Source organism: Lagopus leucura, unplaced genomic scaffold, assembly GCF_019238085.1.
Source record: "Lagopus leucura isolate 7727_CA_CO unplaced genomic scaffold, USGS_WTPT01 Super-Scaffold_100015, whole genome shotgun sequence".
NCBI lineage: Eukaryota > Metazoa > Chordata > Aves > Galliformes > Phasianidae > Lagopus > Lagopus leucura.
The window spans coordinates 12,440,490-12,467,073 of record NW_024962269.1 but is presented as its reverse complement, the minus strand read 5'-3'; the positions used below and the strand labels follow the sequence as shown (position 1 = coordinate 12,467,073).

The 26,584-nt window shown below is 42.3% G+C and overlaps 2 long non-coding RNA genes across 2 annotated transcripts; both read right to left on the bottom strand.

The window, feature by feature from the left end:
- Positions 1 to 2,023: 2,023 nt before the first annotated feature.
- Positions 2,024 to 14,446, bottom strand: LOC122182747. The gene is made up of 5 exons (XR_006179973.1): positions 14,306 to 14,446; positions 9,381 to 9,610; positions 8,989 to 9,111; positions 4,932 to 5,270; positions 2,024 to 3,575 (listed from the first exon to the last, which is right to left on the bottom strand). It is a non-coding gene; the product is annotated as an uncharacterized LOC122182747 (long non-coding RNA).
- A 1,204-nt stretch (positions 14,447 to 15,650) lies between these two features.
- LOC122182748 lies at positions 15,651 to 26,079 on the bottom strand. Its single transcript, XR_006179974.1, has 5 exons — positions 25,976 to 26,079; positions 25,657 to 25,851; positions 24,907 to 24,960; positions 20,667 to 20,905; positions 15,651 to 15,739 (listed from the first exon to the last, which is right to left on the bottom strand). It is a non-coding gene; the product is annotated as an uncharacterized LOC122182748 (long non-coding RNA).
- Between the last annotated feature and the right edge of the window lie 505 nt (positions 26,080 to 26,584).

Genomic DNA, 26,584 nt, shown 5'->3' with positions numbered 1-26,584 from the left:
TTAGCTTTTCACACGCAGTTAGGAGATAGTCGTCTCTCTGTGAAGTTTGAGATGAAATATTCAAATGCAAGAGGAAAAAAACTATATCGCCTACCTTAAAAAGGTCTTCAGAAACCTGCTGGGAAGAGTCTGAAGAGGAAAGATAGGAATGATACACCACCATTTTTGAGAAAGGATGGGATAATCCCATTGGTTACTACTATGCAGTAGTGTTTTCAAGGTTACTTTCAACTCCAGAGCAAATAGTTTGCAAGCTGTCCTGAAGATTTAGCTAGAAAAGAGAGATTCTTAGAAGTGAAAAAAGAGAGTCATAGGCCACTGGGTGCTGTGTAATTGGCACTCAGCCCCAGTCACAGAGGTGGGAGTTACATCCAAGCTTTCTCCATGTTGGAAGTAGGGAATATATTGAAGTTGGAGGCAGTTTAGTGAAAGCTCATTTGGACTATGCAGTTCTGTAAAAATGAAACCACTTTACATACAGCTTCAAAAGTAAGGTTGGAAGCACCAAGTCCCCACAGTTCTGAAATGTTCTATTTAAACAGCATGGAAATTCAGTAGCTTGATTCTTGTGTTTTACTTCAGTTTTTATTTTTTACAAAAGCATCTACATATCTACATTAATGTAGATCTTGCCATATCAGTGTAAAATTACTTTAAAAGCAAAAAAAAAAATCAAAATAAAACAGTAGTCGAAGGAAAGGTAATGTTAACCTTCAGATACCTCAGAAGAAATTATTTTGCCAAGTGGGGATCTGCAGTGTGTTAATCAGCCTTTTGCAGAAAATGAAGGAAGAAAAATCTCTGACTAATCTCAAAGTAGTTGTCATGGGTAAAATCATCAAAATGTATAGAAGAAACAACACTTTTTAGTTTGAATGCATCACATTTTTTACAGACAGAAAAGACTTCCTAAGGACATTCTTGCTATCTTAAATCCCTCAATCTTGCTCAGTGTCATTTCTGAATGAAACCATTGTTGAGGCAACACTGAGTTGAATAGCTCCATCAACCTTCTTTAATTTTCTTGGAGATTATGGGAAAACCTCTATAAATCACTTTTATGACCTCATGAAAAACTTGCAGTTGTATGGCAACACTTGCATGAATTATGAGATAGCCACAACAAGGACCAAAGATGTCAAGGATGCCAAAGCAAAGCTTTTTGTACCCTGGGACATGGCATTGCATTCCTCAAATCTGCTGCTGGCAGAAACACCAAAGGCAGACATGGAATCTAAACTTCTCTCTGTCTCCTAAATGCAAGGCGGGGATTTGGAAAAGCTGGGAAGGCACCGTTAAAATAGCCTTGAGAAGGGTCATTAGTCTGAAGATGTAGCAATTTAATTCCTCATTAGCATTATAAATAAAGCAGAATATACACATGAAAAAAATACAACAAAAAAATTCCAACATCATATACTTTGTGAAAAAAAGAATGCAGGAAAAATGCTCTTTTTTTTTTTCCTTTAAAAAAAGAAAAAAATCCTTTGAAGTTTACACAGTATCTTTTGCTGAGAGACTTCATGCAGTTCCGGTGATTTAGTATCACGCAATAGACTTCCAGTTGGTCTTTCTTGGAATTCCTTCTCAATTACCATGATCTCACAGTGTTTTGCTCCATGTGTTGAAATCAAAAGTCCCAATCCAAGAACCACCGGGCTTTATGAAATTTCATGGTACTGGAAACCTAAAGCAAAGCCTAAATTTTGCAACTTTTAGATGATAAACTGAGAGACAAACACCTGGAATGTGTTAGAGCTAGAGACAATTGTACACATACTAACTAAAAGTTATGTGATTCCAACAGCACTGAAACACTTCATAGCAACAAATTGATTTTGTCAGCACTACTTTCTGGAGGAAAACTGCAAGAAAGGTTCTGGCTGTGCTAGAGAACCCAGGCCAACTTTTCTGAGAAGACACTACAATATTTGGCTTTGTGCTTTAATTTTCTACCATAATAATAATAATAATAAAAAAAATAATAATTTTTTAAAAAAAGAAATAAAATATTCTAGTTTTGTCAAAATATATATATATTTTTTTCTATTATTGACACTAAATGAATCTTGAGATATTTCCTGGCAAGCGTACTGAATGTTTCAATTGTCACCCGCATTCAGAGCAGAGTCAGACTCCCAAATCTCCCCCCGCTGCTACTGAATAAAATGTTTATCCTCCATCAATGGCAGCAACGTTCTGTTTAGGCAACCCAAACATAACCCCGCGGTGAGTTCCCGGAATAGAAATGGCAGAAGGTCCTGGGTTCAGCCTGAGTGAGCTTTGGCCAGGCTGACATACTCTCACCTCCTTCTGTCCCCCACACCCCAGTGTGCAGAGGGAGGCCACAAATGTCACTCTGAGGCACCCCTGGGGATGGATATTATTGATGTTCTGCTGGCCGTGCTACAGCAAAGTGTCCTGCAGCTGCGGTAAGATGTGGAAAGCAGATTTGCTCTCCCGTTTAATTTCCACTTTCTCTCCTTCCTCCTCTCACTTTGGATAACTCTGTGACTTCTCTTGCACCTTAGAAGTTTTAGTTTGGGAAAGAAGCAGCCATTGGATACGAGGAACTGGGGCTCTGTGTTGTGATTCAGACAAGCCCATATTCCATTTTTTTAACTGGTCTTGGCACCTCTCTTTGGAACAGAGAGCTGAGATGATATGCTTTCTGCTTTCTCCATTCCTGAGGTCTGCTCACACTGCTATTTCCCCTAATCCTCTTGCCCAGGCCCTGCTGTTTGAGCCAATTCACTGAGCTTCTTCTCTCTCTTTTTCCCCCTGCCATTATTCCAGGTGGTTACCCATCCCATTTCACTTACTTCAGAGTGTCACCAGGTTGCTGCCAAAATCTCTTCTGTTTTCTCTCCCGTTGTGTTCACTCTTTCTCTTTTTTTAACTTTTAATCTCAGCCCTGGGTGAGGTGCACTGAGCAGTCATGATGAAGCTTTCAGGATGTTAGAAAGTAAACTGCTGGAAGAGGTCAGTGAGAGCAAAAACCAATAAAGCACAAGAAAGAAGTTTGATACATACGAACAAAGCAATTGGTAATGATGTGAAATAGTTGGGTCAACCAAGGGCTGTGCACAAATGAAAAGATTCACCTCCAAACACCTGAAAAGTTTACCTAACCTGCTTTTCCTTGACAGGAGTTAGTCTGTTGCCATGAACCACCGCTAACAGCTTTACACCTTATGTTTATTTGCACATCTCCAGGCATAGATGAGCATCTGGCCATCAGCAGCAGGGTGGATTCTTCTTTCAAAAGAAGCTCCTTAAATCCTATAAGCATCCTGGCTTCCTTTTCTCTTCCATTCATTGCTGCGTATTACTTGAAAAGTGTGATTTAAGGCCAGGTTTTCAATATTCTCTCTTAGCACCAGAAAAACTGTTGAATTCAAAGGGGTGGCCTCTGATGTATGGGATTGTTCAGTGTAGAGGTGGCCTCCTTGAGCTCCTACTTCATCAGGCAGCCATCAGATAGCGTAGCTCTCGTTAAGGAGGGCAAAATTCCCTATTTGCCAGGCGGGGAAGGTTTGCCTACAAAAGGACGTTGACTTTTGAGATACATTTCACTTCCGGATTTCACAGTTTTACCCATGAGGAAAAAAAATAAAAGAAAGAAAGAAAGAAAAAAAAAGAGAAAGAGAGAAAGAGAGAGAATTGTCAGCTCAGATTTTCCAATTTTCATGCTTAGAAAAGCAAAGTTTTTTTTAAACTATGCGATGAAAATCAATATCAAGAGTGGTAGCCACAGTATATTAGAGACTATCTCCCTCCTTTTCTCCCTTTCTAAGCTACTGGCTTAGAAAGATGGGAAATATTTTCCTTCCTTTGGTGCTTGCAAGCTGAGACCCTCTGACTCTGCTCTCAGTATGACTCCAGAGGGTAATTAAATGAAATAATATCTTTTGTGGAATTATATTTTCATAAAATTCCTTAGAAAGTACAGAACTTTCTGTTGTTTTGTCTGTCTCAGTGTCATTGCTATCATACAAGGAAGCACACTGACACTTTCATGATAGCTGTGGTACAATGACCTGAAGGGAACAAAATCCTAGTGCTTTGCTCAGATGGCCAATTCAACATGATTTTTCCCTGCTCTGGGAAGTCAGCCAGACTGCCAGCTGCAGCCCATGCCACCGCTTGTTGGACCTGGAGGGCTCTTTCTTAGACCTCAATGAGAGCAGCCTTTATTAAAAGGAGAATTACAGTATTAATAGGAATTTTTTTTTTTCCTAATGACAAAGAACTCAATTTCTTCATACTTGGAAGTGGTTTTATACCCAACTATGCCAATCTCAATATTATCTCAGATGGGTACTTGTTCCCTGGAGGCCCTTAGGGGAATGACCTTATGTCCCTTACCTTTGATAAAGCACTGCTTGCATGCATATAATTCAATTAACATCATCAGCTTATGCTAATTTTGAATTTAGATGGCATGCTGGAAATAAACAGGAGTGTTTATGTCTGTCTAGAAAGAAAACACAGTGACAAGCTTCCCTCCTCCATGCCATACACACCGCTATACCCACACCAGTCTGCACGCACACTGCAATCTGGTCAGCCCCTGCCCTGTGAGAAGCCTTCATTTAGCTGCCTGTGCTCCCTCCATTTCCTAGGGGGATTTGGACAAGCAGAGCAGCCAAAATAACACAGAGTGACACATAAACATCCCTTGTCAACCATTTACTCCTTGCTCTACTCTGCCTGTCGCATTCCTGATTTTGTTGGTTATTTTTCTGGCGTTGGTTTCTTTAATTTAGGATGCTCTACAGATTGTGGGCTACAAGAATGGCAAGGAAAATACATTTAGAAGTGGAAAGGATTACCCAAACCAGGAAGAGTGCTTCATTTAGCATAGCCTGGCTGTCCATAAGAAAAGGCATGTCCCAGCCTCCCCCAGCCCACTGCAGAGCACAACTTACATGAGGAGAGGTCAAGAGCCGTGTTGACGTATCAGGTCCCAACAACAGCAGGGAGTGTGGTTGTGAACACATCCAGGAGGGAGACCAAGCCTTAAATCACAGAAGGTGAAAGAAGCAGCCTTTGTCATCAGATGGAGGGAAAGAATTCCTTCCTGATTTCATCCTTAGCAATCAGGTGAGCAGCTCCTACGCAGCCATAGCAAGCAGACACACGAGGAGCTGTAAGGTCTTACAGGTTCAACAGCAGGAGCTTCCCATGTTTCATCCGGGAGGATTTCCCTTGCCCAGGCTTTCTGTGTATCTGGGGATGAGCAGGGCAAAGTGTTGATTTTGAGGGTGCTGTTCAGAGAAAAAAAACACAGCAGTATATGACATGTCTTAGTGTGAGACATGCAGAACTCCGTGCTGGGAATTCATCAACTAGGGATAATTTTTATCTCTGATTAAAGCTGTGAGCAGGCACAACTCTTTTGCAGTTGACAGCTCTGGGCAAGGAATGGATATGGCAGAAATGTCTAAAATACAACTCAAGTTAATTTCCTTGGATCCTTCAGTTCTCATCAACATGGGCATTTTCTGACGATCTGATTTACTTACCAGCAGTGCCCAGACATCTATGCCAAGGCTAAGAAAAACAGAGGACATATGCTGAAAAATTTGTAACATGGTCCCCTAATCAAGTGCTGGCTCCATCCTGTATCCTGTTATAAATTGTAATCTACATTGTGTCTACTGTACACACACCATTATTCTTTCCTCTGATGTTTCAAGCAGCTTTGTCTGATTGCATTTAAATACTTTTTTGAAGTCATTATTGGTTCTCCACTTATTTATACGTTGCAGGGCTTGGTGGTTATCTCCTTTTCTTATTAGGAGAGGGACTCAAGGTTACATTTATTCTTCATATCCAAGGAGCCAATTAACTTCCAGGCTCCCCCAATGCCATCTCAATAAATAGAGGCTGCTGTAGCCGTATTTCCTTCCAGAGGGAGACCAGGATGTTCAGCCAATTCTGAATCCACTCATAGCACTGTTTCATGGTTGAGATATTCAGAGGACAGTCTCCACTGGAGAACTGAGCCCTTCTCTGACTGCTGTGTGAGCCAATTTCTTCATCATGTTTCTATTATTCTCAGAGTATCTGCGTATCCCTGCCCAAAGGAAACTCATTTCTGAGCAATATTATGTTGAGTATCTTTTGTTGGAGGTGGGGGACATGAAGGGTTTTGTCTTAAGGTTTGACAATAAAATACGCTCTCATTTTTTCCTCCTGTAGCCTCCTTACTTCTCCCTACAAATCCACAAAACACCCTTAAGATTATTTACCTTACATTTACAACAGCTATGGGTTAGACTGGCCACTGTGCTTTCTGGAGCAAGGAATTAAAACACCAATAGCGGCTTTCATGGGAACAGCTGTCCTAGAAAGAGAGAGCACCTGGGGCACAACCCCTCCATAAATAGTGTGGCTCCAACCCTCTTAAATATCCTGAGTAAGCCTCACTAGGAGCTGTGGGGAGCCATTACATATGCTTAAGTCCATATATCCCACCAATATTAAGCTTTCTCTCTGCCTGGGGGCAGAGGAATGGTGCCAGCATCAGGCCCTTGTTGGAGTTGGCAAACTGATGGGGGCAGCAACATTTATGGTGATCTCTGCCTTGATGCGTGGCAGTGCACTGCGCCTCATCTCACTTTCTGCAAGCCCTTTTTTTCTATCCTTGAAGGCGAGGCCGTGCAGGTGGCTGCGTTCCCTGGGACAGGGAGAGTTATGTGACTGAAAGTTGGCTGAGACCTGCCGTGGCATTGTGCCGTCCCAGCTGGCAGCACTACATCATCCATGCAGTGCCAGCCGGGATCAACCAGGAGTCAAGGTCAGGAAGGCAATGTAAGGGGAGCCAGCGCCACGTGGAGCAGCTCAGAGAGGATGTTGTGAGTGTGGGACTACCCAGCTATGGCTGTGGAACTCTGTAAGGGGAAAAAAAAGAGCCAGCTTCACACAAAAAAGTGCCATTTTGGTTGAACTACAAATGAAACCCAGGCTGAACTGAAAGGCAAAGAGGGTCACAATGGGTGGCTGTGATGAACACACAGTGAAGGATGGAGTGCCAAATCTTGCCGACAAGGGGCAAAAAATAAAAGCTCCATTTGTGAACCTAATTGGCGTGTGACACAAATGTGGTAGCAGTAGTTGAGCCATCCCTTCTGGCACTTCTTATTAATCAAAAGACTCTAAAGCCAAGGAAACCTCCAAAAATATCTATCAACAGGAGCTAAGAAAGGGAGAACGTAAGGCAACCCTAACTGTGTCTCCAGAGGCTGTGCTTGATGCTAACAGGTGGCAATGAACACTGCGTGATTTAGAGCTCAGAGGGGAATAGGAATCTGAAAGATCAAATATCATTCCAAAACACAGCCAAGCTTTATGACCTAAATATTTGAGCTCTGAGTCTTCCAGGACAGACCTGAATTTGAAAATGGGGGAGAAGAAATGGTTATATCAGCTCCAGCTCAGCATTTCTTGCCTTAAAATCACGTTGGCTTTCAAATAGTTACAAAAGAAATGGCTAGCTCACCTGACATGCATACTTCCTCTAGAACACAAAAAAATACAAAGAAAACCCTCTTTTGTTCAGATGCTAGACTTACTGAAACCCGCTTCTTTTTTCCAATAGCACCTAGCATCCCTGACCCATTAAGTTGCGATAACATCCACACTCATATCCTGTATGAGGGCTGATTGGATGGTGACTGGCAGAAGGTCTACAAGTGATTTATGAATACGATTCAGTAGCGCTCGTCAATATGCCTTATGAACAGCCTGCTTCCTTGAATTGCAGTAGGCATCTTTTCTACAAAGATGCACACGGGTCTCAAGTGCATTGCAGGCAGCAAGAGCTCTGCAAGACAGCAATGAAGTGAGGAGAAGGAGTTCAGAAAAGGAAGCAGAAGCTCTGGAGGAGAGAAAAATAATTTGCCCAAGAAGTTGCAAGACTGAAGCTCAGCAATGGAAGAAGCTTGCTGTTTTGGCAAAATCTTGCCTGGATTTTGCCACTGGAAAATACTGGAGGACTCCCTTAACTCTGTATCTGTTATCTTTATCTCTTAGCAGCACTCTGGAGTAGAAAGGTAACTGAAAAAGAGTTTATGCACCCCATAGTCAATATTAAGCAGCAATATTAGATATCACGGGCTCTCCTGGTAAATGGGGTCTGAACTGGTGCTGACAAAGATTAGAAGTGGAGGCTGCAGAGAGTGGAGAAGGATTTGTTTGCCTTCTCTATTGTGTCAGAACGAACCCTGTGAAAAGAGGACAGTGCAGCTTTAATAATAAAAAAAAAAATGAAAGAAGGAAAGAAAGAAAAAAAGAAAGAAAGGTGCCTCAGTTGTCTCGGCAGCTGATCAACAAAGGAGCAGTCGTGAGCTGTAACCTCTTGGAGCTGCAGTCTGGAACATGACACATGTCAGGCTATGATAAATGGTGCGGAGTGTGTGCAATTTCAAGCGCAATGCCCTTGAGATGCTCAGGACCCCGATCGCAAATGTTATTGTTAAATTAAACCTTAAAGGAAGGATTGGAAAGGGGAGGGGTGGGTTTGTGCGTGTATGTGCGTATGCGCGTGCGTGTGTGTATTTATTTCTGTATATATGGATATACGAAGCACAGAAGAGATGGGAAAAGTGGCAAGGTGAAAAGAGGAAAACTTTGTATTTCTTTTAATTGAATTGTGCATCTCCGAGTTCTGGCTGAGCCATGGGAGAACTTCAGGTAGGATTTTCTGTCCTACAGTCATTTTATTGCATTTGCTCCATCATAATTTAATAGCTAGAGATCAGTTAAAGTAAGCAACGGTAAGAGTGAAAAACAAATAAATAAGCAGGTACAGTGCCACACATGTGGAGCTCATCTAGCTCAAGCATTCTGCATCCACGTACCTTTTAATGCAGATAAGTGGCTTGTTTCTTAGTTAGGCTGATTTCTGGCACGTATTTGTGAGGCAAACACACTTAAAAGATGCTCTCAGAAAGAGGGGTAGTGTTCACAGCCATAACTCACCTTGGGGAGCGTAGGCCTGGAGGCAGATTTCATCCCCAGCCAGTAGGTACAGCCTGAAGTTTGGAGCACACTACTTCTGTGGTACCGGCATCCTACTTTCCTCCTGTGATCTAAGCATCAGAGCTGGAACAGAAGCAGTAAATAGATGTTTTAAACAAGAAATTGAAATAATGCAAGCAGTGGAATAGAGAAGAAAACAGAATGATTGAGAGACAAAAATAACCACTTTCACAACCTGAATAACCTTTTACTAGGAGAGGTGGTAAGGAAGGCTCAGTGATCCTTGCCCTCTGGCTTTTGTTTTAGGCAGGTGGAGTGGGGAGGGGGGACCACATCTCCTGAGCTCCCATCTCCTCCCTCTTGCTCCTTCCAGGGAACAAGATCCAACATACCTCCATGCTGAGGGTGTCTCTTATCACTCAGGACCTGGACTTTAACTTGCTCCTCTCTTCTATTCCTCCTGTCACTTATTTTATCACTTCAGCCTTTGTCGTGTTTCAGCTCATGCAGATTCCACAGAAGTCCTTCCTTTACCTTCTTGCCTTCCATATTCCCTCCCCCATAGCATCCACGCTAAGTGCAATCACTGTAGGCAGTGCAGGAAACACATAACAGAATGGAGCTGAGTAAATGAGGAGGAGAACACGGAGGGGTGAGATATGGGCTGGGGGGTGCTGGAAAGTGTTCAAGGGGAAATGCTTGCATGACTCACATAATTGAAGAGAAAACAAGGCATATGAGCAACCTAAAACCTCCACTGGAAACGAAGATGGGAAAAACCTTTAAATCATAATAAAAACTCAATTCAAACAAGCAGTAAAAAATAAGAAAGAACTAGCAATGACTCATCAGGTAAGATACATTGTTTGCTCTAATTTCTACCAGACACAAGATAAACCCACTGGCCAGGAATGACCAGCATAAGAGAGTTCCATGACCTATATAAAACACTTAAGACAAGGAGAAGAAGAAGCCTGGCCTCTATCAGCTGTATCCATCTGCTTATTGCTCCTGGTTGCCTCTACAGTAGTTCCTTGCTTACTGCAGCCTTTAGGGTGACATGACAACATTATAATCGAGGCCCAGATTTGGGAAATATAATGAAGGCAAAAAAAAGTGCATTAGAAACCAAAGTTCTAAGTATTATTATTTTTAGAAATCATCTTACAAACATCCTATGGCTTGTTTTGTGCTTTTTGGCTACCGTTGCCTAGCGTCCAGGAAAAGTCAAGTCCTTTTTCGGTTCTTTGGAACATTTTCCCCACGTTTCTTTTTATTAAAGAAAATAAACATTAGACAAAAGCAGACTTTATTGTAACTATAAATAATTCAATGCAGATGGATTCATGGAAAATACCAGCAGGCAGATTTTCAGAGAGAAAAAAGAGGAATGCTCTAAGGTTAGATGGTGAAGAAAACAGAAAGGGTGAAGAGTCAAGAAACCACAAGTTGTCTTGAAAAGAATAGATACAAATAAGACAGTAACAAGTGATGGGTAAACGAAAATAAAGGTAACTTGGAAAGTCAACAGAATACGTTCGAAAAGTTCAGGTTTTTTTAGTTATAAACATGGTTGTTTCCTAGTGCCACGGAAAAGAAGCCATTTACTGTTGGTCTAGGAAGAGATCCTTTTCATAATATCCCACAGTGATTTGTTATCTCTCTCATCTTCCCTTCTTTCTCTTTAGGAAACAATTGGCTGCTACTTATAACGTCAAGATGATTACTGAACATCTATGTTCATGATGATTCTCACATCTAATACTTGCTTCATGTCACAACCCAGACTCAGGTGTGTGGCCAACTTTCTTTAGGAGCACACAGGAGTGCATTGCTCTGTTACAACCTTCTTCACAAGATCCTGTGGACTCAGAATCCCAAGTGGTTTAAACAGATGGGTGATGATACACTGACAGGTACCTGGGAAATAAGTTCTGTCATTTGATAAAACTGTTCAATACTCTGCCTCATTCTGGAAAGATGCCCTTTGCATTGCTTTCTCTTGAACTAATGGACAGTGGCCATTATTTTTCTTAGCTGCTAGAGCCCTTTAAAATACAGATAAAATACTGAGGAATTAAAGGGAAGCTTGGAAATCCAAAGTCTACTTTCAACCTTGGAATCAGCCCATTAAGCAGCATAAATCCAGTTGTGCCACAGTCCAGGTGGAAGAATCTAAAAACAATTCTGAAGGGTATCAAAATGCTTTGAGACCCTAATGGAAGATAATGCCCAGATACAGTGCATATGGTTCCATTCGTACACCTATCATTCAATACCTTTGTTCATATACGTGTTTATCCATACTCATCCAACACCTTCATCCAATACCTACTCATATATTTCACATAGAGTCCTCAAACCATTTAGTTTTTCTCTCTCCACTGCTTATTCATCTGAATAAAAGTCAGAAGGTTCAGAAACACACTCAGGAACTCTGAAAACGTGGAGAAGTGAACTGATGGCAGAGAAAAACAAACAGAAAACTCCTGTTTTTCTGTTCAATAGTTAGGAGGAGTTGGTGAGGAAACGGGTGGTAGAAAGGAAGAAGGACATTCATAGAAGTGGAACAGCTTTGCTTGATTGCTAGAAAACTTTTCAAAGCCACCGATTTTGCTGATGTTGCACAAGAGAAATGCAGTGGCTCCTTTAGGTATAAGTTCTAAAGGGCAAAGGTGAATAAAAACCAGTTAGGAACTAAGCTGGAATCACTGAAGCCAGCACAATTCCAAAAAAAACCCCAAACCAATGGATTATGGGAATACTTCTATGCACCATGTGAGACACACAGAGCTTGTTTGTGCAGACACTCTTTGGAAAGGGATTGTATTTTTGTGATGCATTTTGGCTTCTTCTGTGTTTGTTGTTTTGTGGGTTTTTTTGCAAAACCAAGTGGCAATGGATGCTGAAGCGGAAGGCAGAGGAGCTTTAGAACAGGTCTGTGAAGACAGCTGGGTCTGTCTCTTCTTCTCAAGGTTGCTTTTGGGAAAAGTGCTGCAGTAGCAAGCTATCTTCTGCAAACACAAGGCATCAGGAGAGACAGAAAGAAAGGTTTGCAGGAAAGAGAACTACCCAGCTAGGGTGAAGAAAAGGCTTACTCTGGGCCTGTAAACATTTGAGAAACAAAAGTAGAAGCACAGGAAGAAATCATCTTGTCATTCTCTGCTTTGCTACACACTGGGGGAACAGCACATTGTTCTCCAGCTGAACAATGCCCCGTTCCCACCAACTGAGATTTTCTCTCAATGGGAAAAGAATGTGAGCTTTACTTTGCTTTATTATCAACTCTGTGCATGTGGAGATAACTGCACAGGCTGGTCAGTCTCTGAAAAGCAAAGATGCATTTTGATCAAAATTGGATTACTGGGCATTTCATTTCTCCTTAAGAATGGTTGTGAACTGATTTCTCATTTACTCAATATGCAAAAAAAAATTAACAAAATAAGAACTGTCAAGACTGAATAATGATGTTGAAAAGAAAAATAAAGCCCCCAAAATTCCTGAAAAATAATTGGAATGAAGCAGCTCCAAGTCAGATTAGTCTTAAATCTTCTTATGATGAAGGTTCTTGCAACCAAAGGCAAGTTATTTCATTAGGCTGGTTCTGCATTTTTAATACCCGGTCTATCAATTTAATACAATATTTTTTGGTTATCAGGGGCAGCTTTTTATTGCTATATATTAACAATATTGCAATAGGTTTAGGAGCAGGAGTCCACAATCAAGGCAATCACAGAATTAAGCGCTTAGTCAAGTCCCAGTCAAACTGCGGTCAGATGGGTTAAAGGGAGATGGACAGAGCTGCCAATCCCAAAATACAACCCAGCCTTCAGTCCATCCTGCAGCCAAAGGAACAGCACTCTGTTGACTTTAGCAGACTCTGCAATGGAAAATATTTCTGTCCAAAACAAAATTGGCCTGTAATCCGGGTAAGCTATTCAGGGCAAACAGTGGCAAATTTAGCCCTTTCTCCTGTTTGTAAATCGTCCATGTACGGACTTTGTTTCTTTTAGTAGCTTTGCATGTATTCTTCTGACAAATACTATATATAGAAATATTTCAGCAGACTAGCAACATTGATTATGCCTTGTACTATCTGTGATAGATCAAGGTGATCACTGGTCCTCTAGGTTATGATGCGATTTAGCCACAGAGTCAATATGCAAAAATATCAGTCTAAGACGTACTAAATCAGATCTTCATGAATTTTAAAGCGCACGTCTGAAGCTCTTCCTCAATCTGTTTACCAAATCAGTATGGCTGCTCCCAAATTAAAGTGCTGTGCCCCATAAGCAAGAAGATCAAAGTTACGAGCCATCATAATCTTGCCTGTGCTAGTAAATAATAGCAGATTCAGCTGCAAAATAAAAGCAGCTTTGGGTGCTATATTATTAACATTTCCAAAAGTTTTCCTAATGATATCAACCTTTAGTTCAGGTTGCCCAGAGCAGTTGTGGGTGCCCCATCCTCTTCAAGGCCAGATTGGATGGGGCCTTGGGCAGCCTGATCTGGTGGGGGACAACCAGCCCACGGCAGGGGTTGGAATTGAGGGAGCTTTAAGGTCCCTTCCAACCAAAGACATTCGTGATTCTGATTCTCAAAGTAGCCCAGAATGCCTGGCTGTAGATCCTGAGCTGAGCAAAGTGGCCTAGACTAACATAGATGCAACAGAGATGTCCTCTTTATTTTGAAATGTTTTATATGCGTTTTGAAGGATTCTTAGTGATAATAAGGTTATAATAACCGAAAGAGAAATGTCTACACACATGCCAAACACCAGAGAGATCCTATATGTTTGCGTCAAATATGGAGGCAAATTCAATTCAAAGACTGGGAGGCTCAGCCTGATGGCACTGAAATCTTCAATGATATTTGCTAACCTGGGCTTTATTTATTTAAAAATTACAACTTAGTGACTTACAGATTTCATTTCTCTCAGGGAAAATACCCGTGCAGATAACTGAAGGATATCCACATACTCATTAATACATTCAAGCAAAGGAAAAGTTGATCTACAATCACAAATAAACTGTTACCTCTGAGATATCTGATTCTCAAGTATGTCAGGGAAAGGAAAGCCCTGCATGGGTCACGTTGACTTCTCATCTCAACGTTTACTTACGTTTCTCCTCAGGAAGAAAACTTTTCTTGCTGATGTACCACTCTCTTGTAATAAAAAAAAAGAAAACAATCCCCTTCTGCCGACATTCCCTTCTGAGTCTGAGAACCTCTATTGTCTTTTCTCTGGTAATAAATGATAATAATTAAAGGCAAATACACAATAATTAGTCACACTAGGTTTATCCATCTGGCATACCTGTATCTCATCACTGTGTCTTTGAAACAGATGACAAGCACCATATTGCACAACATCCTGCTAATGGGTCTAAGCAGGGGAAAAGAAGGTAAAAGGGTTACCACAAAAAGAGGGAAAAAAAAAGAGAGAAAGTGAAAGAAAAAAAAAAAAAAAGGTCAGCAACAGGGAATGAGAACATTATAGACATTATACAGCAATGAAAAAATAGCCGTGGCCGACTGTCAAGTTGCAAACCACTTACTGGCAGACGTGCTTTCAAGCGGGGTTAGGAAAACATGGAAATATGTGTCACTCTGCTTAAACTACCTCCTGCTTAAAATACCTTTACCTGACGTACCTAGTGTTGAAATGAGGAACATTTCCTGGAATATTTTAGCTGGCTATGCAGATGTATGAAGGAAAATGAGATACTTTAAGATCTTTGCTGGGACACCTGAAAGGTCTGGGTTTTGTTCAGAGGATTGTGTTATGGACCAAGTAATCAGCTATTTTGGTCCCTCTTCACTGAAGGCTGATTGATGCACACCAGGAGTCCCTTCTCATCCCTATCAGGGCAGCAGAGCAAAATTAATATAGCAAAGAATTTTTCAACAAATATTTACTCCTTTAAAAAAATGATCAGACAAGGCTGGCATTTGATTTCTGAGAACTTCTGAGAAGCAGATTTACTTGTATAAATAATCACAGAGAGCCAATTTCAGTCACATGTATTCAGATTTCGATTAAACCTTCACAAGTGCTTCACCTCTCAAACAAGCACGAGAAACTTGCATGCACTGAGGGCTGGTTGCTGGTAATGACTTTCTGGTTGCAGTGCAGCCATGCCCAAGACAACCGTCATGGAGTTGGCCAAGCTATGTTACCTAGCTACGCACACACAAAAAAAACCCATAAAAGCAAACAAAGGCGGTTCCTGGCCTAAGCCTTTACAATCTAGATATAAGACAAGCATCAAGTCATTTTGTGCTTCCCTAGATTTAGCCTGTCTGTCTGAGGCTTGCATAGCTGCAAGCTATCGGTTGGCAGAATAGCCCATCATATATCATGAGGTAAAACAAAAAATAAGTAGACCATTGGTAATTTATACCCATTACTCACCAAGGCTTCAAGGCAAAATCACGCTCTGGAAACATCAGGCTGCTCTGTTACCCTTGTTATGGGAGGCTTTACATCTGGCTAGGATTTAGGAAACATTTCAACAGGTTCTGTAGGTGTTATTGAGCCCAAAGTCATCCCAAGCTATAACATATCTGATGGGACTGCTAGCTGCTAGCTGTCCTTCATTGGGCATTCTGGTCTCAGGAAGACAATACTGTGGCGAACAAAGGCTGAACCTTACCTGTGTTTGTCTGTGCTCAAGCTTTCAGGGTTTAGTAAAAATACTCAGGCAAATTTGTTTTCATGCAGAAATTCCAGTACAATAGGAACTCAGATCTAATGAAAGAAATTAGAAGAATTAAAGAAAGGAATGGAAAATGTGATGTTCTCCTAGCACCCTACATCTGACCATACTGACAGGAGGAATGCATCGCAAACTCTTTAGAAGGATGGGGTTTTTTTCCTCATACATCTAGCATTTACCTTACATGTGGTTTTCCAGCCCAGAAGCAACTCATCTCAACCTGGCTAAACTCATTGGTGTGCATCACACCCAGTATGCTGCAATGCTCTGGCATTACTCTGCAAACGAGCTGCATCTCCCTCAGCCTGGTAAGCACAATGAGACTTTGGGATAGGGAGTGAAAACAGAGCAAAAGGCTCGAGTTTGTTATTAATTCTTCCTAAGCAAATTAACTGGGAGCAGCTTTTCAACATACTTCCTGTGCATATTTTCTATACAAAGAGAGCTTCTCTTGTTTGTTTCTCTCTTCCTCTGGACAGTCCCTTGTGATGATTTTCACAGCTCTTATGGAAACAGCTCATTGTTCTACAGCAACTTAATTAAAGTGTACTTCCATGCAAAATTAGGCTATTGTATTTATTTAAACTTCATGGTAATTGCTGTACAAGGGCTGTGTCTACATCCGACACCACACACCCACATCTATCCCCACCCCACCCCACCCCACCTCACCACTCCCAAAGGAAATGGCTCATCCTGCCCTGGTGGAACTCCTCATTGACTCAAGTGATGCATTTGAACTTTAACCTCTGGACAGCAATATTTGCTTGCCATGCCAGCACCTTTATGGATGAAGGGTATGCGTGAGTAGCTCTGAAGAAAGAAATGTGTTGCTTGTGGTTTTCTTCTCTGGAGCTTAAGCTAATTCCATTTTGAATATGGTATTTCACACTTTCTTTACTAGGTCCCTTGGCCTTTCCTGGGCTGGTTTTCTTTGTGACCAAGTACTCTAGTACCATAGGAAAGCTCTTTTCTTAAAATCTTTCAAAGTTCATGAGCTCCACCTACATCATCTACAATGTTAAAGGTACAATTTCAAAGAAAACACAGCCGTCACGTATCACTTTATGTTCAAACATTATCCAAGTAAAGTGTAAAATAAAGCTCTATAATTTAGTTTCTCTCCTTTTCTTTGGGGGATGGAGGGGTGAGAAAAGGTGGAGATCATTGCAAGTTGTTTGCAGAACATTTCCACGCAGAAATATGCTGATTTTCAAAGAGCTGTTAGTAAATTCAAACCAGCATCAGATTTCACTGACTCCACTATGGCTGAATACGTCTAAGCAGAGTTGCGGTGAGGAATAAAAATAAAATAAATGTAATTAAAGCATCCAAGTGATCTGGTGCCAAGGTGATTGGCATGCATTATTTTGTCCACAGAGAATGAGCTCCCCAAAAGAGTTTTGCTGGAGCTGCACCAGCAGACGGGAGCTCTGCCCCTCTCCAAGATCATAACGAATGCTCAAATTTGAGTGAAGAGAGCCCAGCCACACCACAGGAAGAGGAAAGCTGAGGTTTCTGGCTCATCATTGTCAGGATGAAATTGCACTTTCTGTCATGCTCTAACATCTTGTTTAAATCAGTGTTGTTGCAATGCACTTGCGTAGAGGGGTTTCATATTTAACCTAATTTTTCAGATTTGCTGATTAATATACCAGTGTCCAGCAGTTCATAAATCGGTTGTCTAAACACAGACAATAATCCAAGGCCTGTTCAGAAATTATCTCGTCTGTTTTCTGCCAGGCTTCTATTTATGCAGTTGATAACCTCCACTTTCTTTCCATCTAAACTGATTATTTTCTTTCATACTGTCCCACAGGGCTGTATGCTTGTGAAACTCTGAACTGGCTCTCTCTTCTAAATCGTCATCAGGAGCGAATTACTATTGCAACATCATATCACTATCGCTCAGATTTGCTTTGATTTATCTGCAGGCTGATCCCAATAGCCCAGCTCTGCTTTCCTGCTGACTGGGTATGTTAATGCAGCTATTGTCCCAAATCTTGTGGTAGGCTGACCATAGCCAAACTCTTTCTTTGTAGTTTGCCTGTTTGGTTGATGGGCTCCATCCTGACACGAGGGCTGTGTCCACCACTTGGAAGAAGATAGGAGAAACCCTTCAAAAAGTAGAAACACGGTAATTCATCGACTCTGAGTAAGCTTGAGCGTAATCCTTTGGACACAGAGAACAGCTTCAGCTGGAGATTTTATATCCATTGACAATTTCTTTAGTGCTAACTCTGACTATTCCTCTTCTCTGCATAACTGACTGATCACTGTATAAATGTCACTGTAGTTTCATGACTCTGAGATAGATCATCCAGCAAAATTAATATCCTTGACACTGGAATATCTGCTTTGGCATTCCTTGTCCTCTTTCATAGTTTGTTGCAACCACAACCAGAGTACTGATTGTACAACAAAAGGATGTTTCCAACCCCAGGAAGACTCCAAAGAAGTTTGGTGTTCAAAAGTGCATATAGAGGCTCTAGATAGGGTTTGAGAACAGCCTGCTGCAGGTATTAGATATGCAACTCAATGGAAGTGCATTCCTGTCTAGGGCCTCTCACCCTGGGGCAACACAGGGTTTAGTAAATACATAGAAAAGAAAAAAAAATTAGAAAAATGCGTAATCTGTTTTTGTTGTTGCTGTTTTGGTGTCCACCCTCTCATTGGACTAGGCTCAGTTTCTAGGTAGAAAGGAATTTGGAGGATTGTTTGTGTCACTTCATTTTCACTCATTTTCACTCAGGGCTGTAACCTCAACTGTCTGCAGTCTGCTCTTGCACATTCCTTCTTGTGCTGGTATAGGAAATTAGGAGATGAGCTCAGCATCTCAAATAAGCTCCCAGTTTCACCCGCAATCCTTCCTGAGCACAGTGCCTTGGGCCCCCACTCTATGTTGGACTGCTTCATTAGTGCAATCCCTTCTCTCCTCAATGAAGGGCTGTTTTACTGATCTTATTTGTACACACCACAGGTTCTGTGAGTAAAGGCGGAGACGACAGCTTCCTTTGATGCAAACCTGGTAATACGAGTGCACTTGCTGGCCTAATACACCTGCACTACAGCAGGAAATGCAAGTGAGGTGATATTTGATCTTCTGCATTCTTACGATGCTATTTTTCACATGGTTGATATGGCTAACACCAGGCAGTGCTGTATCAAGGCCTGACCCCAAAGGAAGCATTTGGCAGCTTTATAAACCAGCCAACGTCATCCTTTAACCCTTGCAAAATGCAAAATGCCACACCTTACAAGGCCTAAGGAGAAGAAAGAAGGAAAGCAAAAATCTCAGCCACGACAGGAACAGGGAGAAACTTCAGCTCTGTTATCACTCCCCTTCATCTGCTCAAACTCCTCACTGCAGGGGTTGTCATGGTGATGCAGGTTTGACCTCTCACTTTTTACTCTTCCAGGAGCTAAAAAGGTAAAAATGAGCCATTCTGTCTCGAATGAAAATCAGCCTCCCTCTGTCAAAAGACGCTGAATCGCTTTTTTCCCCCTTTGTCAAACCTGAACGTTTCCATAGGTGACATGGAAATAAATAACTGGTGCTGAGCATCATTGGTGGATTCGGCAGGATGCAGCCATGAGAGAAGGCTGAAGAGCGGCAAGAGCGGTCCATACCCAAGTTTCCCATTAGTCACAAAGCTCCATTGTCCCAAATTTCTGCTCCATCTCTGTGGTCAGGTCCTCACTCAGCCAGCTAAGCGTGGGGTTTGTGTTTCTGACAGCTCTAGGGCAGAAAAATCAAACTATTGATTGAACTGTGTAGCGGCCTCATAAGGCATTATTAGCAGCCTGCTGTAAGTGAGACCAGAAAGGGTAAAATCGTTTCTTTTTATTAATATCCTTGAGTCGGGCTTCAGCAAAACCCAAGGTTTGGCCAGGTTGGTAGCTAAGTGATGGCACCGTCTCCCTGTCTCTGCATGAAGCTGGTAATGCACACATAGGGGTTTATGTCTGTACGAGGGGGTGGCTTATTTACTGGGATAGAGCCCCAGTCTGAACTGTGAGCCAAAGTAATCTCCTTCTGTCGATTACTTTTGAATCTAAGTCCTCTGCTTTGATAACCAAATCCTTCCCTGCTTTCTCGTTCCCTCCTCCAGTCTCTCCTCTCACCAGTGCCAGGGTAGCATGACATGTGAAAGCAGCATGACTTCAAATCAAATATTCAGGTTAACGATGAGCTGGCCTTGAATGAAACCTTTGAAGAACTCTGATGCAGACTCCTTGATGCTTTGCATGGCTCCATCAAATCTCTCTCTACCAAAAAGGCTCCCCTAGTTCTGGCTTAAGTGAAAGCTACTGAATTTATTTGACTGAAGAGAAAAGAACTAAAGCATATACATAAAAAAATATATATACACACGTGAATATATATATTGACTGTGTGCATATTTATATATGCCTTATATATATAAAGCATCAGCCTTAAAAACCTGCTAAACTGCAATTGAATTCTGGAGTCATCTGAAGTTCAAATGTTTCTCACGGTTTTGGTATTAAAGTTCCTGATGACCAGCATTGCTGGAGCATGTACTGCTGTATAGGTCCCCACAGCACCAAGCAGAAGTCCAGCTCATCTCCAAACACTGTTATCCTCAGATTATCTCTCTGGCAATTCTTTACCCACATTCTCATTTCTACCTTTGTCTCTCTCTCCAAATGAGCTTTTGTTCAGTGAAGTAGATTCCACATTTTAGTGAAACAACTCAATTCAGCCACGGTCTGGTGGCCCTTCTCCCAGCACCAACCCCACAGACACACACAGTAACCCACAGTTACACTCCAGTGCATGAGACACGTCCCTCAAAGGATGGGGGCTTGAAGACCTCTGATGTTTCACAAGAGTGAGGACATAACTGCCTACCTTTTGCATCAGCCACCATCTCAATCAGTAACTTCTAATCTGTTTGAGAACTGAGGAATATGGGTAACACCACCATAACCTACCTTACTCCTTGGCATCACCTCTCACGTGTGTAGTTCTTCCCTTCCTTATCACATTCTTGTGATAGTTCTCAAGCTGCTCCCTCCTCCACTTCCCTCTTTCTGGTTTTGGGAACCAAAACTTCCTTTAACTCCAGCAGTGACCGTCGCTCCAAAAGTCACTGTGACCACACTGTTCATCCAGCAGAGTCATGGGACACTACAGATTGCTTCTCGCTCTCAGCTAGCAAGTCACTGATGTCCTAAGTTATGAAGACAGATGGTATTAGTGCCAACACTTCAAGAGCATCTCACAGTAGGGCATTCCACAGGTTAATTATACCTGAGAAACTTCTTTTACAACATTAGATCCCAGTGAGCCTGGTTTGCCTCTATAAAAGATGGTTTTCATATTACGTGCAATCCATTTCCCCAGCACAGATAGGCATTGTCTATGATTACACTTTACAGGCAAAAAAAAACCCATATTATCTCAGACATACCCTTTTGTCTTAATTTCAGCTATACCAGAAGCAAATCCAGCTCTATTTACACTTATTTCAGGGATTGGGAGTGAGAGAGATTGAAGTATACAGTGCCCTAATCCCATTGTTTTCATATCGTAATGCTCTGAAAAAAAAAGGAAAAGATAGTTGAGGGATGTTAGGAAGGTTCCAACTTCTGTATATTTACGATCCTAGGTTCAGCCCTGAAATGCAAATTATGAAGAACTTCCCCTCTACCACCCCTTTCTCTCTCTCTCGCTCTCTTATCCTACATTTTCTGCAGCCTGAAAGATGTAAGTCATTAGATAAATGACTGCCAGTGGAGCGCTAGAGCTGTAATGTAAACTACAACGACTAAATTCATATGAAAAAAAATAATACATCCCCCAGAGAAAAGTTCTGCTTTTCACATTTAAATGTACTAGTTATCAGCTATTCCTGCTCACAGGGCATTAAAATACATTCTGCTTCCTAAGTCCTGATGCAGCTCTAACTGGACTCCAGCTCGGAGCTAAAATAGCACATATTTCACAAAGTGGTGTAATGTAAAACTGTCGTCTAAACATCTCTCTTCTCTCTAGGTCTCTCTCTAGGGCTTTCTCCACAGAATCCTGCTTCTTCTTTACAGTGTCGTCATTTATGTCTTTGTTTATTAGTGGAACGAACTTGTCAGTAATTGTCTTCCCACCAGCTCCCGCCCCAGCTCCCTCTATGCTCCTCTGCCCAGCTGGGGTCAGCAACAATGGGAAACACTCCTGCCAAAGATGCTTCAACATTGGCCCTACAGCATGCTGTGGGGTGAGGAGGCTGCTCCCAGAGATTCCCGAGCCCAGAGGTCCCTGCTGGAGCCATGACCAGAAATAGCACTGATGGGAGTGAAGGGGACTTGGCAAGGAGGTCACCGTGCAGCCTGGATGCACACACACAGACCCAGCCCAAGGGCTGGAGGAGGTGTATGGTGGGGCTCGCAGGACAGATGGGACGACCTTCCCACCTCACCATTCTAACTCACTGCATTAACCCCACGTGCTCCCTGGACGCAGCCTGCAATCCCTCTGTCCTTCCTCTCCTCCCAGGGATTCGCCTCACGGACGGCTCGCTGCGGGTTCCAAAGGGGCTGACAGCATGGTAGCTGTCTGTCCGTGGCAAATGCGAGATAATTTAAAGGACTTTAATCCTTTTTCTTTGCCAGTCTGCCTGATGAGTTCGTGCAGGGTGGTTCGTACACAGTAAATTCACACCGTAATTTACTGTGTACTAATTTCCCCAAGCTTTTAATTTCACAGTGTCTCAGTTTCCTCATCTGTAAAAGAGAGATAATAAATACTTTCCTTTCTGGCAGGAGTGCTCAAGATCCTTCAGCAGTAAACATAAAAGCAACCATTTTAAAATAGTTACTTACAGAAACTTAATTTTCATTGTAAGCACTTATTTGTGCCTGATCTCCTACTACAGCAGCATGACGCCAGCAAGGAGAAGCAAATCAAATATAAGAAGTAAATAAGCCTGCTAATAATGCAGTGCTGACCATCACAGCATTTACGTGCAACTGCTGTTGCAAACATTTGAAAGCTTTCTGCTTCCACCCACCTGTGATTCCATTCAAAGCAAACGCCCCTAAAACGATGCATTTGCAATAAAGACACGCTGGAGTGTTTTCTTTTCAAAAGAACAACGTGTCAGGAAGGCCTAAACCTTGTATTACTTGGGTTTTGTTTTGAAGGAGTGCTGCATGATCAGACCCAGAAAACAGTGTGGTTTTTATTTTGGATTTTTCTAGACTGCTGTAGCCCAAGGGTCCGTGCTATAAACTGGAGGAGAGCAGATTTTAAGAGGAACATGGTAAGGGCTGTTTCTGATTGGAATGTTTGCTTAAAAGTTTTCCTGTACAGGAACTTTTCCAAACTGGTCCCAGTTTCAGCCCTGGCCAGATTTGCCTTATAGGCTCAGTTCCTGAGATCTGCCTTTATTCTTTCTGCTACAGCTGAGACAACAAGAAAAGAAAGTTTGCCTTTAAAAATTGTTCTTCACACTGAAATTATGAGTGCCAAATTAAAACCTAAATACTGCTGAGGTCAGAAAGCCAACAGAAAATCAGGAACTTCCCTCATTAATACCCACATACTGGAAATTCTGATTAACATATGAAACAGAACCCTCTGAAACATATATATACGAATTAAGACTTTTTCCTCGACTGCTGAACAAAACTTTTAGATCTCTCCTTCTCCGTTAACAAAGCAGTTCAAACCGAGTTCCCTCCTTTTTAATTCTGCAGGTATTCCTAAGCGATCTGCACGCAGGCAGGCAGAGAACGGTTAATTTCCATCCTCCGTTGCCTCCTTGGGAGTTTCACCCCGCGGTGTAATTCCGCTTCGTTCCTTCCCGTGGAGCTCAAGTGCCCTCCGCTGGATGCGAGAGGCAAACGCACGCCTTCGTTTTACCGACAAAAAGAAAGTACGAACTCGGGGCGTAATTCGGTTATCCGGTCTCTTCTCCTGCCTGTCCCCATCACAAAAAGTCCCCGGGGTTGGCATGGTTGGAGTGAATCGTTTTGAAAATATATGGCTGCCAGGAAAATCACTTTCACTCCATCCCGGCCAAATGGCTGTTGTGATTCTTGTTCGGGCAATAACTTCTAAACAGAATATCTCCTTCTAGAACTGCAGAGTTCGACATACAGGAGAAAAACTATTGGGAGGAGGCACAATTAGGGGGCTTGGTTTAATTCATTTTATTGCAAAGTTAGGGACTTGAGAGCACGGGCTCTTGCACTCAGGAGTCTCCTTTAATGTGCTTCTGTAAAGGCTAATTTCTGCAAAGCTCAGAAATAAATAAAATGAAACCTCTAAGTGTTGACTGCAATAGCCCTAGCAGCAGCAGCAAGCTGGCTGGCTCCAGCAAAAGCTCTTGTCCATCTGCCCAACATTTTGATGCCTCAGCTGACTTGAATTAGGAGAGAATAACTTGGAAGGGTTTTCAATCCATCCAGCCCCAAGTTAAGGAGCCCTCTGGAGCAACGATTTCCATCACATAAGCTGCACAGGGAGCTCCTGGTTGTGCTCTTGATGGCTTTATTAGAAGCACAGTGGTGGATCAGTGCAATACCAAAAAACAGCCCGAAAAGGGGGAGAGTTGCCCCTGACATCCTTTTGCAAGGCACAGAAATAGTCGGGTGCAAAGGGGGAAAAGAAAAAGAAAATCAGCTGAGAGCACTTCACCATTCCCTGTACCTAACATTATGGTGCCTTCTCCCCTCAAGCATGCACGCCTCCCATGCACCACATGTTGCAGTGAACTTTTGCTCCTCAGAAAATGGGACAACACATTTTCCCGTGCAGGCGGATGAGGACATTTGCATCCATTTCCTGCAGCTTGGAGCTGAAGGCTGCCATTTTCTGATCAGGTTTAACATTGTTGGTGCCTTGAGATTTCTCTTTTTTGCTGCTGTTGAGGCCCTGAGCTGCACTGTCTGGTTGAGTCTGCCCATCACACATAAGGAAATTGAGTAGAACCCTGACCCTCCGCCTTCTTTGCTGTAGGAGTCTGCTTTGTGCTTTCCTACATTTCTGCAAACCCTGCAGTCTTTGCGTAGATGCAATCCTACCAAGGTGGAGATTTAGTTTGCCTAACTGCAGGATCTGGCCTTCGGAAAAGCATTCTAAGTCCCTGCAGTTCTGATTTGGAGCTTAAGCTTTGGCCTGGAATAACAAGGACTGTGAAGGAAGCAATAGGTTACGAGCTGGGTGAAACCATACCTGCTTCTTGCCAGAAGAGCTAACAGGATTCAAGCAACTTCTATTTTCGTTTCCCTTTACAGAAAGAAATAAAGATATTCAAACTTCCCATACGAGCTGCAATAATGAAAATAATGTGCACATTAATTTGTACGGGGGTCAGTGAGTCTCCCCAGCTCAACGATTTTCAAACAGAGTGCGTAGTAAGCCCATAAAGCATTTATTTTTCATAATTTATGAAGCATTACATATTGTGAGTCCACAATGCCAGCTGACGTAATATGCAATAAATTTGAAATAACAAAACATTTCTCATGTTTTTTTCCTCCTGATGTGACAACGTGGGACATAAATTTTAAAGAAAGTTGCCGGAGAAGACAAAGGCAAGGCACAAGAAAAGTATGCTCTGAAATCAGTGAGTGCTTCTATTCCACCAATCAGTTAATGAGCCGTTCCCCCGCTCATGGCTGCAGCGTTCATCTTTTTGAAGCCAGAGCAATTGGATGCCAGGGAGAGATGCAGCCCTGATCTGAGAGCACAGCCAGAGCCATCCTGCCCTGCCCTGGGAAAACCCAACCCACAGCAAAGGGGTGAAAAAGGCAGTGTTGTGCAAAAAGCTCCTTTTCTTCCATAGCAATTGTCATCCCCTTATTTCTGTGGAGAGCAGCAGTGCTCTTTGCTCTTTTAAGGATAACTTTCCCGTGGTAATTTTCAGAATTATATAATTGTGAGACTATAACAGAGAGCACTAAACAAAACAACAAAACTCACCTATATGTGGCTATGAAAGCAAGCTGATCAAGTCTCATGTTAGAGAAGATGTACTACAAGGCTGAACTCTGAAACTCTCAGTAAACTCAAGTTACTTCCACCATGCAGCAAGGGTGCAGCATTCAGCACTGTTGGGTTTTGTTTGCTCTTGTTTTGTTCAAAGCTGCACCAAACCAATGTCTGCTTGGAAAAATGCTGCAAAGCAAGAAAGAGGAAACTATGGAATCACACAGTCATTAAGGTTGGAAAAAACCTCTAAGATCATCCAGTCCAATCATCAACCTATTAACAGTATTGCCCCCTAAACCACAGAACTTACATGGATGCATGATGCAGAGCAGGAGTGAAGGGCAGAACAGAGTAACAGAAAAGCGTCTTTCCCTGGGGTCTGTACTCCAACTTCCCTTATAAACAAACATGGAAATACTTACAGATCACAGAAAGAGTGCATTGCAATTAAAAAATCATCTGTCTTTTTAATTTCAGTGTCAGCCTTCAAAGGTTTTGATTAAACTTTATGCCAGAAACCTAAAAGGGAATGAAAAAAACCCACACCTCTAAATGAACAGTTCTCATCAGAAAAGATGTGAAGCTTAGCATCTTGGAAGCCGGTTTCCTAGGGCAGACAGCAAGCTATGTGAGCAGGGACATCTACTGGCAGAAGAGCCAGAGCTGGCCCTGCCCTGAGCAGAGTGAGAGAACTTTGCATGAAAAATCATCTGTCTCAGTGACAGCAGTGGGTTTTGCCTAATCCAGTAAGAGGAGCACACAGGGGAAAGGGAGCAAAGGAGACTGGCCTGTGCCCAGGGTGAAATTAAGTTTCCCATCCCAGGCTGAGGTAATGGAGGAGGATGCTGGGCACTGTCCTAACCATCCAATTTCTAACCTGTTTCTGCTCTCCCACAGAATTCTCCCCATGCACAGAGGC